We start from the raw sequence: 12,653 nt of genomic DNA, 5'->3' as shown, positions 1-12,653 counted from the left end.
CTTACGGTCCGCCACCCGGGGTTACCCCGTGTGAGGGGCCCGCTGCAAGGACGCGCGCAAAAATGCGCAGACTGTTATGAGGCCGGAAGATGTGTACATAGGTTGTGTTCATCGTGTGTTGTGTGGGTGGTGTGTTCCCTGCCCATTGAAATGTACATACGTTGGGTTCACCTGGTGTTGTGTGTATGGTGGGTTCCCTGCAAATTGTATATAGGTTGTTTTTTTTACGGAATTCGTATTTATTCAAGGGGGGGTGCGTCGGGTTGTTTTCTCTTCTTGCTGTTGCATTTTGTTGTGTTCTTGTTGCTGTTCTTGTTATTGTTGAAAAATAGTGAGGCACACGCGCGGTCAAGGGGTAAATGCACTTTTATTGTCATTTTTGTATGTTGGCAGCCGGGACGGCTGCAAGCTATGCGGGGGGGGGGGGGGGGTGATGTAGGGGTGTTAAAGAGAGGGCCCGTTATGCATGGCAGCCTATGGAAAACAAACACAGTGGGCGGGGCTACGTAAGTGCACGAGCAAGTGCTCTCTACGACGTCCGAGCCAGACACCCTGGGGGGGGCTGGTTCGAACGTTATGATCCCCCGGGGCCCCACCCCTCAGGGAGGGGTTGGGTATAAAAGGGGATGTTTCAAAGGGCTCGGCAGTTATGTTTAAGCTAAGGGAAGAAGATTGAAGACGTCTTAGATAGAGCCCTGGACTCCCCTGGTTCGATGTCCTTTTCAGGGCCGGACAGGATTGAGCCAGCGGCGTGGTCCCGAAAGCCAGAGCCGGTGCTCTTGTAAGAGCTGGTCTGGAACTCCGGGTACCGGGCCCGACTTACCAGTGTCGGGCCAGTTAGCCTCCCCTAGCCCATTAGTGGAGGATTCGGGGCTAGGACAGAGTTAGCTAGGGGTGTATCCCGAGTTATACGGGTGAGGGGGCCGATACCCCCTCGAGAGTGTATATGCCCACTGTCATACTGTGAAATAAATATACGTGTGCCTCAACCTCGGCGTCAAGCGTCTTCACCGGTACTTCACATCCATCAGTTTTATTAAACGTGGGTAAATGGGGCACTGCTCTGCCTGTAGGCTGCGTGTTGTGATCTGTGTGCAAAGGCTCCAGGTGCTCTCACATTAACCCACGCTGCTGACATCATTTCCTCCATTTTTTTTATTATAACAAATCTTAATAAATGTAATTATGCTAAGTAATTGAAATGTAAACAGTCATACCAAATAACTAGCATACTTCTGTTGTAATCTGACTACGGTCATGCATTCCCTACACAGTGTTCCGGGCAGTGACAGAGAGACATTGAACGTGTTGGGGTGATAGGACTGAGACATTTCACAGATAAAGTCCAGTGTGTGTGTTAAGAGTGTTGGAGGGGACTTGAAAGTAAACACTCCTCCTCTATACTCAAGTTAACAAATGTGTGAGCGGATTTTGTGTATATGTAATGTAGGAATTTGGGCGGGAGACGACTTGACGGGTAGCACACTTTTATTAACACCAAACTCATTAACACGTGTGGCCAACTGTAGCCTATGTGGGGGTCGCTAGCCCCCGAGATCCCTCCCTCGATAATGCTAACGGCCGGGCTAGCATCATCAATCGCCCCCCCGCTGCTAAGCGAACCGCTGCTAAGTTCCTCACCCATGGTGTGGGAGCCGTCGCCCGAGGGTTCCACTCCACCGCGGGTCCGCGTAGCAGGCATGGTTAATTACGTACGCGCACACCCACACACACAGCTCTGTACGGCACTCACTCTTGCGCTTCTCTGCGCCGCGCTGGCCGCTCACGTTACAATCGCGCACCTGGGGTACGCCGATTTCGCACGACGAGAGCTTACGCATACACCGTACCACACGCGTTCCCACACGCTCACACTGCACGACAAGATCACGCGAGACCACGCTTCGCTATTAATGATTTATTACCTGATAACTAATGTTGAATTAGTGAGTCGACGAGGCTGGCCTATTCCACTAAACCGGCACCTATTCCCTATTTATCGGCTATGATTCTAATTCGCCTTCTTACTCACTGTTAAGTGTCCACGGCGGTCCGCTGATCCTTGTGTTAACCGCGTGCCTCGGTGCGTCGCACGGACGTCCGGGTCGCTGGCTCGAGCTGCGTCTGGTCGCCTGGCGCTGGAGTAAGAGAGCGATTTCCCCTCTGCGCTCCTCTATTTATCCTCCCTACCTCCAAAGGGGATGCTGCGCTGAACAATGGGCTCGTGCACCCCAAGCCCGCGCACGGCAGTCCCCAGGCGCTGTTGATATGCTAATCAGTGAGCGACGTTGGCGGCGTACATCCTAATTACTCCCTTACCCTTCCTAACAATGGGGCCTGCGCGCTCAAGCGCAATTATCCCAACCCTCCATGACTATGCGCAACAGCCCCTGTGACCCCGCTATTCATGCTGTCCCGTGCCTCCACTGCTTGCCCCGTCGACCCGTGGGAGTGTGTGTGGGGGGAAATGCGCCTCAACCGCGGTGGCCGAATGCCCCACGCCGCGACCACACCATATTAAGGCCGGCCGCAGCGCCGCGGTGCCACGTAGCACGGGGGAGGTCATCCAATTCCCTGATCGCCGGAAACCGTGAGAATTAATCCCGATAAGGGTCTCTCGGATAAAAACCGGTCGGCCAGGTGACCTCCCCTTGGAGCTCTATGGGGGGGGGGGGAAATGAGTGCGGGTGTGTTCATGTGAGGTGAGGTGAGGGGGACGCGGGGTCGGCTCCGTTGCTTGGTGGTGGCGAGGTCGGGGATTTGGTGCCTGCCGAACGGCTTCGTGGCGGCGGCATCACATAGCCCCCCGAGGTGCCAGTCCCTGTCCCGGGTTGACTGGAGCACCTCGCTTGGGCCGCGCCCACGAGGAAACGTTGCGGGGTCCGGGGGATCCGTCCGGACCTGGTGGCTGGCCTCGGGGCGGGTGGTTCCGTCCTCTGTAGCTCCTGCGGCGGTCTCCTCCTCCACTCCAGCAGCTCTCCCCGTCCTCCGGCACCTGTGGGCTGGGGCACAAACTCAGCCGCGGAAGGGTTTAGCGGCCGTCGTCCGCGCCGTCTCCGGACTGGATCGGGGCGTCTCTGGGGCCCGGCGGGGCCCATGTAGTGTGCGAGGCCCCCCAACACGAGGGGTGCGGGTACTCCGGGATTTCGGGGCCTTCGGGTGACGGGGTTCTCTCTCGCCGGGGCCGCTTTCCACGGTTTTAAGCGGCGGACATTGACCACCGTCTCTCGATCCCTCTCCCCGCCATCAATTAGTACCGTCCAGGGGGAGATCTGTCGCACCACGGTCCAGGGTCCCCGCCAGTAGGTCGTCAGTTTCCCCACCTGCCCGGCTCCGACGCGAGGGGTGTGTAGCCACACCTTAGCGCCTGTCAGGAATAAGGGGGGTTCCATGCGGGGTCGGGTGCCCTGTTCCTGCCGCCGATGCGCGGCTTCCCCTTGCGGGTATGCTCGGCCCCGGGCTTCTCGCAGGGTCTCCAACAGGTGTTCCACGGGGCGGCTTCCCTCCTCCGGCTGGGGGGAAGGGACGCCGAATAGCAGATCTGCGGGTAAACGAGACTCACGGCCGAACATCATTAAAAACGGGGTTTGTCCCGTCGACGTGTGTACGGTGGTGGCGTAGGCGAAAAGGTCGTAGGGGAGGTGTTCATCCCAATCCCGTTGATTTGCGGCCGCCATACGTTTGAGTTTCCCCGCTAAGGTCTGATTCATGCGCTCCACCATACCGTTCGCCTGGGGGTGGTACGCTGTGGTTCGGTCCTTCTGGATTCCGAACTCTCGGCACAGTGCCTGGAACAACTCGGCCTCGAACTCGCTACCCTGGTCGGTGAGGACTCGTTCTGGGATCCCGTGCTTAAGTACGTAGTGTTCCACAAATGCCCGGGCCACCACCAAGGCCGTTTTATCAGGGATGGCCACTGCCACGGGGTAGCGGGTGAAATACTCTACTGCGACTAGGATATATTGGTTGCCTCGATGGGATCGCGGGAATGGCCCCTGTAGGTCGATCCCGACCAGCTGATTCGTGCGGCTGACGCGGAACGGCCTTAGGGGTACCTGGTATCGTGCCGGTTTCGGTTCGCACTGCTGACAGGCGCGGCAGCCCTGTACCCAGGCCGCCACGTCTTGTGCCAATTTGGGCCAGAGATACTGGCGACGCAGGGTCTCTCGAGTACGTCGTTCCCCATCATGGCCCCCGAGTGGGTGGTCATGCACCAACCGTAGCAGCTGGGGTCGCACCTGGGCAGGAACACAGATGCACCCCGGCTGGCCGGCCTCGGTTAACTCCCGTACCACTCCGTTCTGCACACACAACCGGGCATACAAACCGCTCCAGGGTCCTGGTAGGGCGCTCTTTTCCTCCCGCAGTGCCGCCTCCACTGCCGCCAGATCCGGATCTCGCTGCTGGGTCTGTCTCAGCTGCTCGTCGTTTAGGCCCGGGAAGGCGCAGCCGACGTCCTCCTGGATCCGTCCGATCGGGTCCCGAGCCGCGGGTCCCGCGCTTGCCGGGCGGTCGACGGGATCCTCAGTGCCACCTGTGAGGGTCTCTGTGGCGCACACTGCACTCTCTCTCGCTGGGGGGGGGTCAGTGGCCGCGGCCTCTCAGGGGTCCGTTGCCTGCCGGCAGCGTCCCCCCGTGAAACACGGGCAGGCCTCCTCCGCCCGCGTCTCGGCGTACACCGTGGGTCGCCTCGACAAGGCGTCCGCGTTTGCATGCGTCCGGCCAGCCCGATACTCGATTTGCAGGTTGTACTCCTGCAACTGCGCCAACCACCGGGCCATCTGCCCCCGCGGCTCCTTGAATGTAAGAAGAAACTGCAGAGCATAATGGTCAGTGCGGACGCGACATCTCCTGCCGTACAAATACGGCCGGAACTGTTTGCATGCGAAAATCACGGCGTACAACTCTTGGCGGGTCACGCACTAGTTCAGCTCGGCCCCACTCAAGGTCCGGCTGGCGTACGCGATGACTCGTTCCGTTCCATCCTGTACCTGTGACAACACCGCGCCCAGCCCGCTGCTGCAGGCGTCGGTGTCCAAAATAAAATCGGTGGTAAAATCGGGGAAAGCGAGGGTGGGGGCGTGGGTGAGGTGATCTTTGAGAGTGGTGAAGGCCGTCTGGCAGGCCCCCGTCCACTGGTAGGGGTGCTTAGGGGAGGTGAGTTGGGTGAGGGGGCGTGCAATCTCGCTGAATCCCTTTACAAATCGACGATAATAGGTGGCAAGCCCCAAAAATGATCTGATCTCCGTCAGATTCCTTGGCCGTGGCCACTCCACTACGGCGCGTACCTTCTCCGGATCGGTGTGCACGCCTGTCTCGCTGACGCGATGCCCGAGGTACCCCACCTCGCGTTGTGCGATGTAACACTTACGTGGCTTGAGCTTGAGATGAGCCGCTCGCAGTCGCTGGAACACCTCTCGAAGCCTGGACCAATGCTCAGACAAAGATCTACTGAACACTATCACATCGTCCAAGTAAATCAGGCACTGTTCCCATTGCAAGCCCCGCATCACCAACTCCATCAGCCGCTGGAACGTCGCGGGCGCATTGGTGAGTCCGAACGGGAGTACTCGAAACTCGAATAGCCCCATCGGGGTGGTGAATGCGGTTTTCGGCCGATCCTCCTCCGCCATCTCCACCTGCCAGTACCCGGACGCGAGATCGAGGGTGGAAAAATATCGCGCTCCGGCGAGGCTGTCGAATGTGTCGTCGATGCGGGGTATGGGAAAGGCATCGCCGAGCGTGACTGCATTTAGTTTACGGTAATCGACGCAGAACCGGGTTGACCCATCCTTTTTCGTTACTAGTACCACTGGGGCTGACCAGGGGCTCGCCGAGGGCTGAATTATGTTATCGCGAAGCATGTCCCCAACTGCCTCTTTGATTTGGGCGCGTTCGGGTGCGCCCACTCGGTACGCAGGGAGTTTGATGGGTCGGGCTGCACCGGTGTCAATTTGGTGCTTAACAAGATCGGTCCGACCCACGTCCGAGTCGTGTTCACTGAATACGTCGGCATACTCCCGCAGTAACTCGCGCAGCCGATCGCCCTCTCCCTTAGGTAAATCCGCCCATGGTACATGTAACGCGTCGAGCAGGGGAACGACCTCGGCTCGGGGAGTCGGGCCGACTCGCCAGGCCAGGTCCTGGTCACCCTCAGGACGACCGGGGTCTTCAGCCCAGAGTGCGAACACCGAGTCGTTAGAGTGGCGTGCGTGCAGGGGGTGTACGGTGGCTATCGGGGTGCGCCGTCGCAGTATCGCTGGGGTATTGTGGGGGTTAAACATCCGCATAAACAATCGGTCCCCATCTGCGTTTACCAACGTGGCGGATCCCACTATCCCATACCGTTTTGCCAACTCCGGGTGAGGAGTTAGCATTACCTCTCCTGATGGTCGGAGCGCGGGGTCGGTGGAGGATGTTGCCACCGGCACCAGCATCTCGGTGAGCGGCCCGATGGTGACTGCCGTTGCCAGGATAGCGGCCACAGGTGCGAAGCGGGGGCGCGTCGGTTCTCGTCCCAGGAACGGTATCCGCTCGCCGTTGCTCTCCATGGTGGCGCATCGCTGGCGGGGTTGCACGTTGAGTCCCAGCCGTTCTAAGAGGTCGGTACCTGCGATACACTCGTGACACAACGCACTCGACACGTAGAACTCCTGGGTGCACACCTGACTGCCTATGCGGACCTCTAGGGTGGCTCTCCCCAGCAGCCCCATTCCGGCTCCGCTCGCCGTGTGCAGCGCGCGGTCCGGTGCCTGCAGGTGACGCACGTCGACCCCGATCGCGCTGCAGTGCGCTGCGCTCACGAGCGAGGCCACCGCCCCCGTGTCCAGCAGGATTCGAGTACGCACTCCGTTAACCTCCCCTTCCACCAGCGACGTGGCCCCCGTGATCCCCGCCACCAGCTCCCGTAGCCAGTCGCCAGGAGTCACCGTTTCCGTGGGCGTTGTTGCTGGAACCTGTGTGGAGATCACTCGCTCGCCATTATTCTCATTATCGTCTATTTGTATCGGGACCGCGTCGATTGCACCCCTAGTTGGTCCGCTCACTAGGAGGCGTTGGAGTTTAACCCCCGCGCCTGCCTAGCTCGGGTGATTTCAGGACAGTCTCTCACTAGATGCCCTCGGCGATCGCACATATAACATGCCCGGGGAGGGGGGGCGGCTCCGTAGCGGGTCCCCTGTCCGCTCCCTCTCCCTCCCCCAGTACGCAGTTGTCCCAAATCGGACTCTAATTGGGACACCCTCCCGGCTAGTCCCCCTACTGTCGAGCGTAGTTCACCCATCTCAGACTGGAGGGTCTTCATATTTTTATTTGCGTCCTCGCGTACCTGGGTTACCTGGCCGGAGACATCCTTTATACCCGTTTGTATACCGGCAACCCATCCCGGGGTTGTCTCGCGGGACACTGGAGGCTCTCTTTCCCGGCCCCTTACCGTCCTCGCGAGCTCCTGTTCCTCCTCCTCGTCTTCCGAGAGCAGGCTCGCAATGGCGCGCTCTCGTCCCAGCCCCCGGAGCTGCGCGCGTTCGCTGTGAATTCTTTCACACTTACGTGCGCGCTCGACAAGGGTGTTAAAGGGAAGACGTGGGCAGCTCATGTCTGGCTGCCACCACGCCGTGCGAGACAGGTACCGCTGGATTTTCTCGGCGGCCAGTTCCTCAATAACATCAGTTGCGTACCCCGGGCGTGCGATCTTTGTTAACTCGCGCACATCCTCGGCGTAATCACGTAGATCTTCGCCAGGTTGGCGCCGGCGCGCCTCTAAGGCCGATTTTGCTTCCTCCTCGTCACGCGTGCCAAACCGCTGATTGAGTCGGCGCATCAGCTCCTCTAGCTGTGTCTGTGCGCTCGCGGGTAACGCTTCTACAAAATCGGCTGCCCGCCCATCAAGATTCATATTAAGTTGACGTACTGCCTGCGCGTCCGTCCACCCATTAATTTCCTTAGCCCCTAAGAGATTGCGGGCGAATGCCTTCCACGAAGGGGCCCCACGGCCGGTAAATATTAGTCTTATTTTAGCGTGAGGTAACGCGGGGGTCCGTACCGCTTCCGACACCAATTTGTGGGGGTCGCTAGCCCCCGAGATCCCTCCCTCGATAATGCTAACGGCCGGGCTAGCATCATCAATCGCCCCCCCGCTGCTAAGCGAACCGCTGCTAAGTTCCTCACCCATGGTGTGGGAGCCGTCGCCCGAGGGTTCCACTCCACCGCGGGTCCGCGTAGCAGGCATGGTTAATTACGTACGCGCACACCCACACACACAGCTCTGTACGGCACTCACTCTTGCGCTTCTCTGCGCCGCGCTGGCCGCTCACGTTACAATCGCGCACCTGGGGTACGCCGATTTCGCACGACGAGAGCTTACGCATACACCGTACCACACGCGTTCCCACACGCTCACACTGCACGACAAGATCACGCGAGACCACGCTTCGCTATTAATGATTTATTACCTGATAACTAATGTTGAATTAGTGAGTCGACGAGGCTGGCCTATTCCACTAAACCGGCACCTATTCCCTATTTATCGGCTATGATTCTAATTCACCTTCTTACTCACTGTTAAGTGTCCACGGCGGTCCGCTGATCCTTGTGTTAACTGCGTGCCTCGGTGCGTCGCACGGACGTCCGGGTCGCTGGCTCGAGCTGCGTCTGGTCGCCTGGCGCTGGAGTAAGAGAGCGATTTCCCCTCTGCGCTCCTCTATTTATCCTCCCTACCTCCAAAGGGGATGCTGCGCTGAACAATGGGCTCGTGCACCCCAAGCCCGCGCACGGCAGTCCCCAGGCGCTGTTGATATGCTAATCAGTGAGCGACGTTGGCGGCGTACATCCTAATTACTCCCTTACCCTTCCTAACAATGGGGCCTGCGCGCTCAAGCGCAATTATCCCAACCCTCCATGACTATGCGCAACAGCCCCTGTGACCCCGCTATTCATGCTGTCCCGTGCCTCCCCTGCTTGCCCCGTCGACCCGTGGGAGTGTGTGTGGGGGGAAATGCGCCTCAACCGCGGTGGCCGAATGCCCCACGCCGCGACCACAACATATTAAGGCCGGCCGCAGCGCCGCGGTGCCACGTAGCACGGGGGAGGTCATCCAATTCCCTGATCGCCGGAAACCGTGAGAATTAATCCCGATAAGGGTCTCTCGGATAAAAACCGGTCGGCCAGGCGACCTCCCCTCGGAGCTCTATGGGGGGGGGGGGAAATGAGTGCGGGTGTGTTCATGTGAGGTGAGGTGAGGGGGACGCGGGGTCGGCTCCGTTGCTTGGTGGTGGCGAGGTCGGGGATTTGGTGCCTGCCGAACGGCTTCGTGGCGGCGGCATCACACCTACGCTACGCGGTTCCCCCGGCTACACACACACGGGCTCTCCCGCCCCGTAGCTTCTAGGGAACCCACCCCGGCTGGGGTATGGGTCTCGACCACTGGGTCCCACAGCCTCGCCTCGCAAGGACGTCAGGCCGCGGGTCCCACGGTCTCGCCTCTGAGCCGCACAGGGTCCCGGCCCTTACAAGGACAGCGGGACTAGGGGTCTCAGGGCCCTATCTCTTCAAACTCCGTCTTCGATCTTCACTGGTTACCAACTCCCCGAGCGCTCCTGCGCATCGCCTTTTATAGTCATCCGCTCCCGGGGAGACGGAGCCTATGCGGACCTCGATGTGAGCACCCACTCTAGCTGACCAATCACCACGCGCTGCCACACGATCCTTTTTCCCAGCCTGTGTCAGCGCACACAACCACTCACCACGCGCTGCCACACGATCAATCACTGTCAGCGCGCGTCACCACTATACCACGCGATGTAGCCACACCCGACGCGCTCTCACACGCTCCCCCCTTGTCAGCGCGTACCGTCACTACATCTACACACACACACAAGAGGGAGCGGTGGCAGAGCGAATAGCACTCTGTGCGATGAACCCAGCGACCAATGTTCCGTTCCTGGCCATGGCTAAATTTACTGACGCGTGATAGATGGACAAGTTATGGGTCTCTCCTCAGATATATCTGTGTACCTGGTGGGGTGTTTAAATATCAGCGATGGGGAGACAAGGGTGGTCAGACGTGGTGCCAGCTGCTCCATCCAATCGTGCACCATTCCAGGCATTAATTAGTGCTTACTCACAGCACTTACCCCAACTGTCTTATAAAGGATATGCGGGATCACTGGCATTGTAAAAGCTTCCACTTTTACATAACGAGAGTAAATATAGACACGTGGCCTCACTGGAGCAAGGCAATGCCCATTAGCTATTTAATCTGAGACCTTCAAATAATTATAATGTTTTGATGACAATGCATCAAGTTAACCAACATCAAACATTAAAACAAAGCCTACTCCAGCCCCTAAAGTTGCATAGGTTAAATTGAGAAAAATCCCAAAAAACAAATACAGTATTCTCTGGCTATCCGTGAATCGCATCTGGAACGCTACATGACTGTTACTGCGCATCATAATACTGTAAGTTCATTTATAAACTATTATTTAATACCTTAATATTTATTATTAACTTTTCTATTACAACCAATATTTATTTTGTTATTATAACTTGCATGTATTTAATAGCTTATCTATGTGTAGTGGGTTCAAGAAGAGAGCGAGATATCTATTGGAGGCAACACGTTTATTGTAATGTAGGGGTGTTAAAGAGAGGGCCCGTTATGCATGGCAAACTATGGAAAACAAACACAGTGGGCGGGGCTACGTAAGTGCACGAGGAGGTGCCCTCTACGACGTCCGAGCCAGACACCCTGGGGGGGGCTGGTTCGAACGTTATGATCCCCCGGGGCCCCACCCCTCAGGGAGGGGTTGGGTATAAAAGGGGATGTTTCAAAGGGCTCGGGAGTGATGTTTTAAGCTAAAGGAAGAAGACTGAAGACGTCTTAGATAGAGCCCTGGACTCCCCTAGTTCGATGTCCTTTTCAGGGCCGGACAGGACTGAGCCAGCGGCGTGGTCCCGAAAGCCAGAGCCGGTGCTCTTGTAAGAGCTGGTCTGGAACTCCGGGTACCGGGCCCGACTTACCAGTGTCGGGCCAGATAGCCTCCCCTAGCCCATTAGTGGAGGACTCGGGGCTAGGACAGAGTTAGCTAGGGGTGTATCCCGAGTTATACGGGTGAGGGGGCCGATACCCCCTCGAGTGTTATATGCCCACTGTCGTATTGTGAAATAAATATACGTGTGCCTCAACCTCGGTGTCAAGCGTCCTCACTGGTACTTCAACTGGAGTCAGAAGTAATACGAACATGGACACGCGGAAAACAGCTCGGGCCAAAGTACCGCAGGAGGAAGACACTGCCGAGATCGTCGAGCCCGAGACGGCTCCACAAGACATGGTGCAGCCGGGGCCTGACGCCTTCTTACCGGGGCATCGAAATGAAGAGGGGCCGCAGCCAGACGCGTTACGGCTGGCTCACGGGAGGCTGGCGGAGCTGCTGTATGCCGCTGCCGCCACGCTGGAGACCATCACGCGATTGGGGGCCGGTGATCCACCACGGGGCGAGGCGAGCCAACGACCAGGGCGCCTTCCCGCCATTTCGGAACAGTCGGAATTTGAATTTCCCGCCATCGACGCTACAGCTGTTCAGGGCGTGGCCAGCCTGAACATCCGCTCTGACATCGGCATCGCTGGAGCTGCAGCGTCATCACCGCCGGAGGGTGCGTCATCACAACCGCGACAGGCGATCCCATCGGCCGTTCGCACCGATGCACAGCCGAGGGGTGGTGACAACAACCTGCGGGAGTCTACAACAACCGCTGCGCTACATCAGAGACTGCCCCCGCTGAAGGAGTTCATCGGCGCGGAGGGAGACTGGGCCGGCTTTCGACGACGTTTCCTCGCCCATCAGGAAATGGCAAAATGGTCGGATGAGGAGGCACTCTGCGCGCTGCCGGCGCTCCTCGACGGCGACGCGCTCGCCGCCCTCACATCGGCGCCGAGGGAGAAGCGGTCTACGCTACCGATGGCGCTACAGCTGCTGGGCGGGGTCTATGGACCATCAGCTGAATGCCGACAGCAATTTTACGACCGCAAGCGGGGTGAAAAGGAGTCGCCCCTAGCATACCGGACGAGCCTCCTGGCGATGGCTAAGTCGGCCTTCCCTCGTATGGACGACGACGGCGTGGACGCAATGGTCACGGAGAAAATCCTCCTCCTGGCAGACGACCTTGACATCGCTGTCGTCGCACAGGAGGACGCGGAGATGACATCGCTCCAGGCGGCGCGGCTCCTCCACGCCAACCTCCTGTCACTGCGGCGGAAAGCCAGCAGGGCATCGGCGGGGCGTGCGGTGGCTGCAGCCACCCTTCCGACGGAGGAGCTCTACGCCGTCGACCACCGACGGCAACAGGCGACGGGAGCACGGTCGGGCCGGGACGGGTCGGGCCGTTTCGACCATCCGTCACCTCCGACGGCGCTCCCGCGGTGTTTCAACTGCGGCGTCCGGGGCCACGTCGCCTCGGGGTGCCGCTCTCCTCGTCAGCGCGGGACGACACCTCAACGGGACGACGGGCCTCATCACAAGCTCCACCATCATAACCCGGCGAGTCGCGGCACCCCACATGTTTGGCCCACGCACACGCCCATCACGCACTCAAACACCGCAACGAGAGGGGGGCCGATATCGCGCACCATCGCACCATCACGCACCACTCTGGGT

This window comes from Lethenteron reissneri, chromosome 5 (assembly GCF_015708825.2).
Source record: "Lethenteron reissneri isolate LAM-NWPU_2019-01 chromosome 5, ASM1570882v1, whole genome shotgun sequence".
In the NCBI taxonomy this organism is placed as follows: Eukaryota; Metazoa; Chordata; class Hyperoartia; order Petromyzontiformes; family Petromyzontidae; genus Lethenteron; species Lethenteron reissneri.
Note: the sequence above shows the minus strand (reverse complement) of the source record.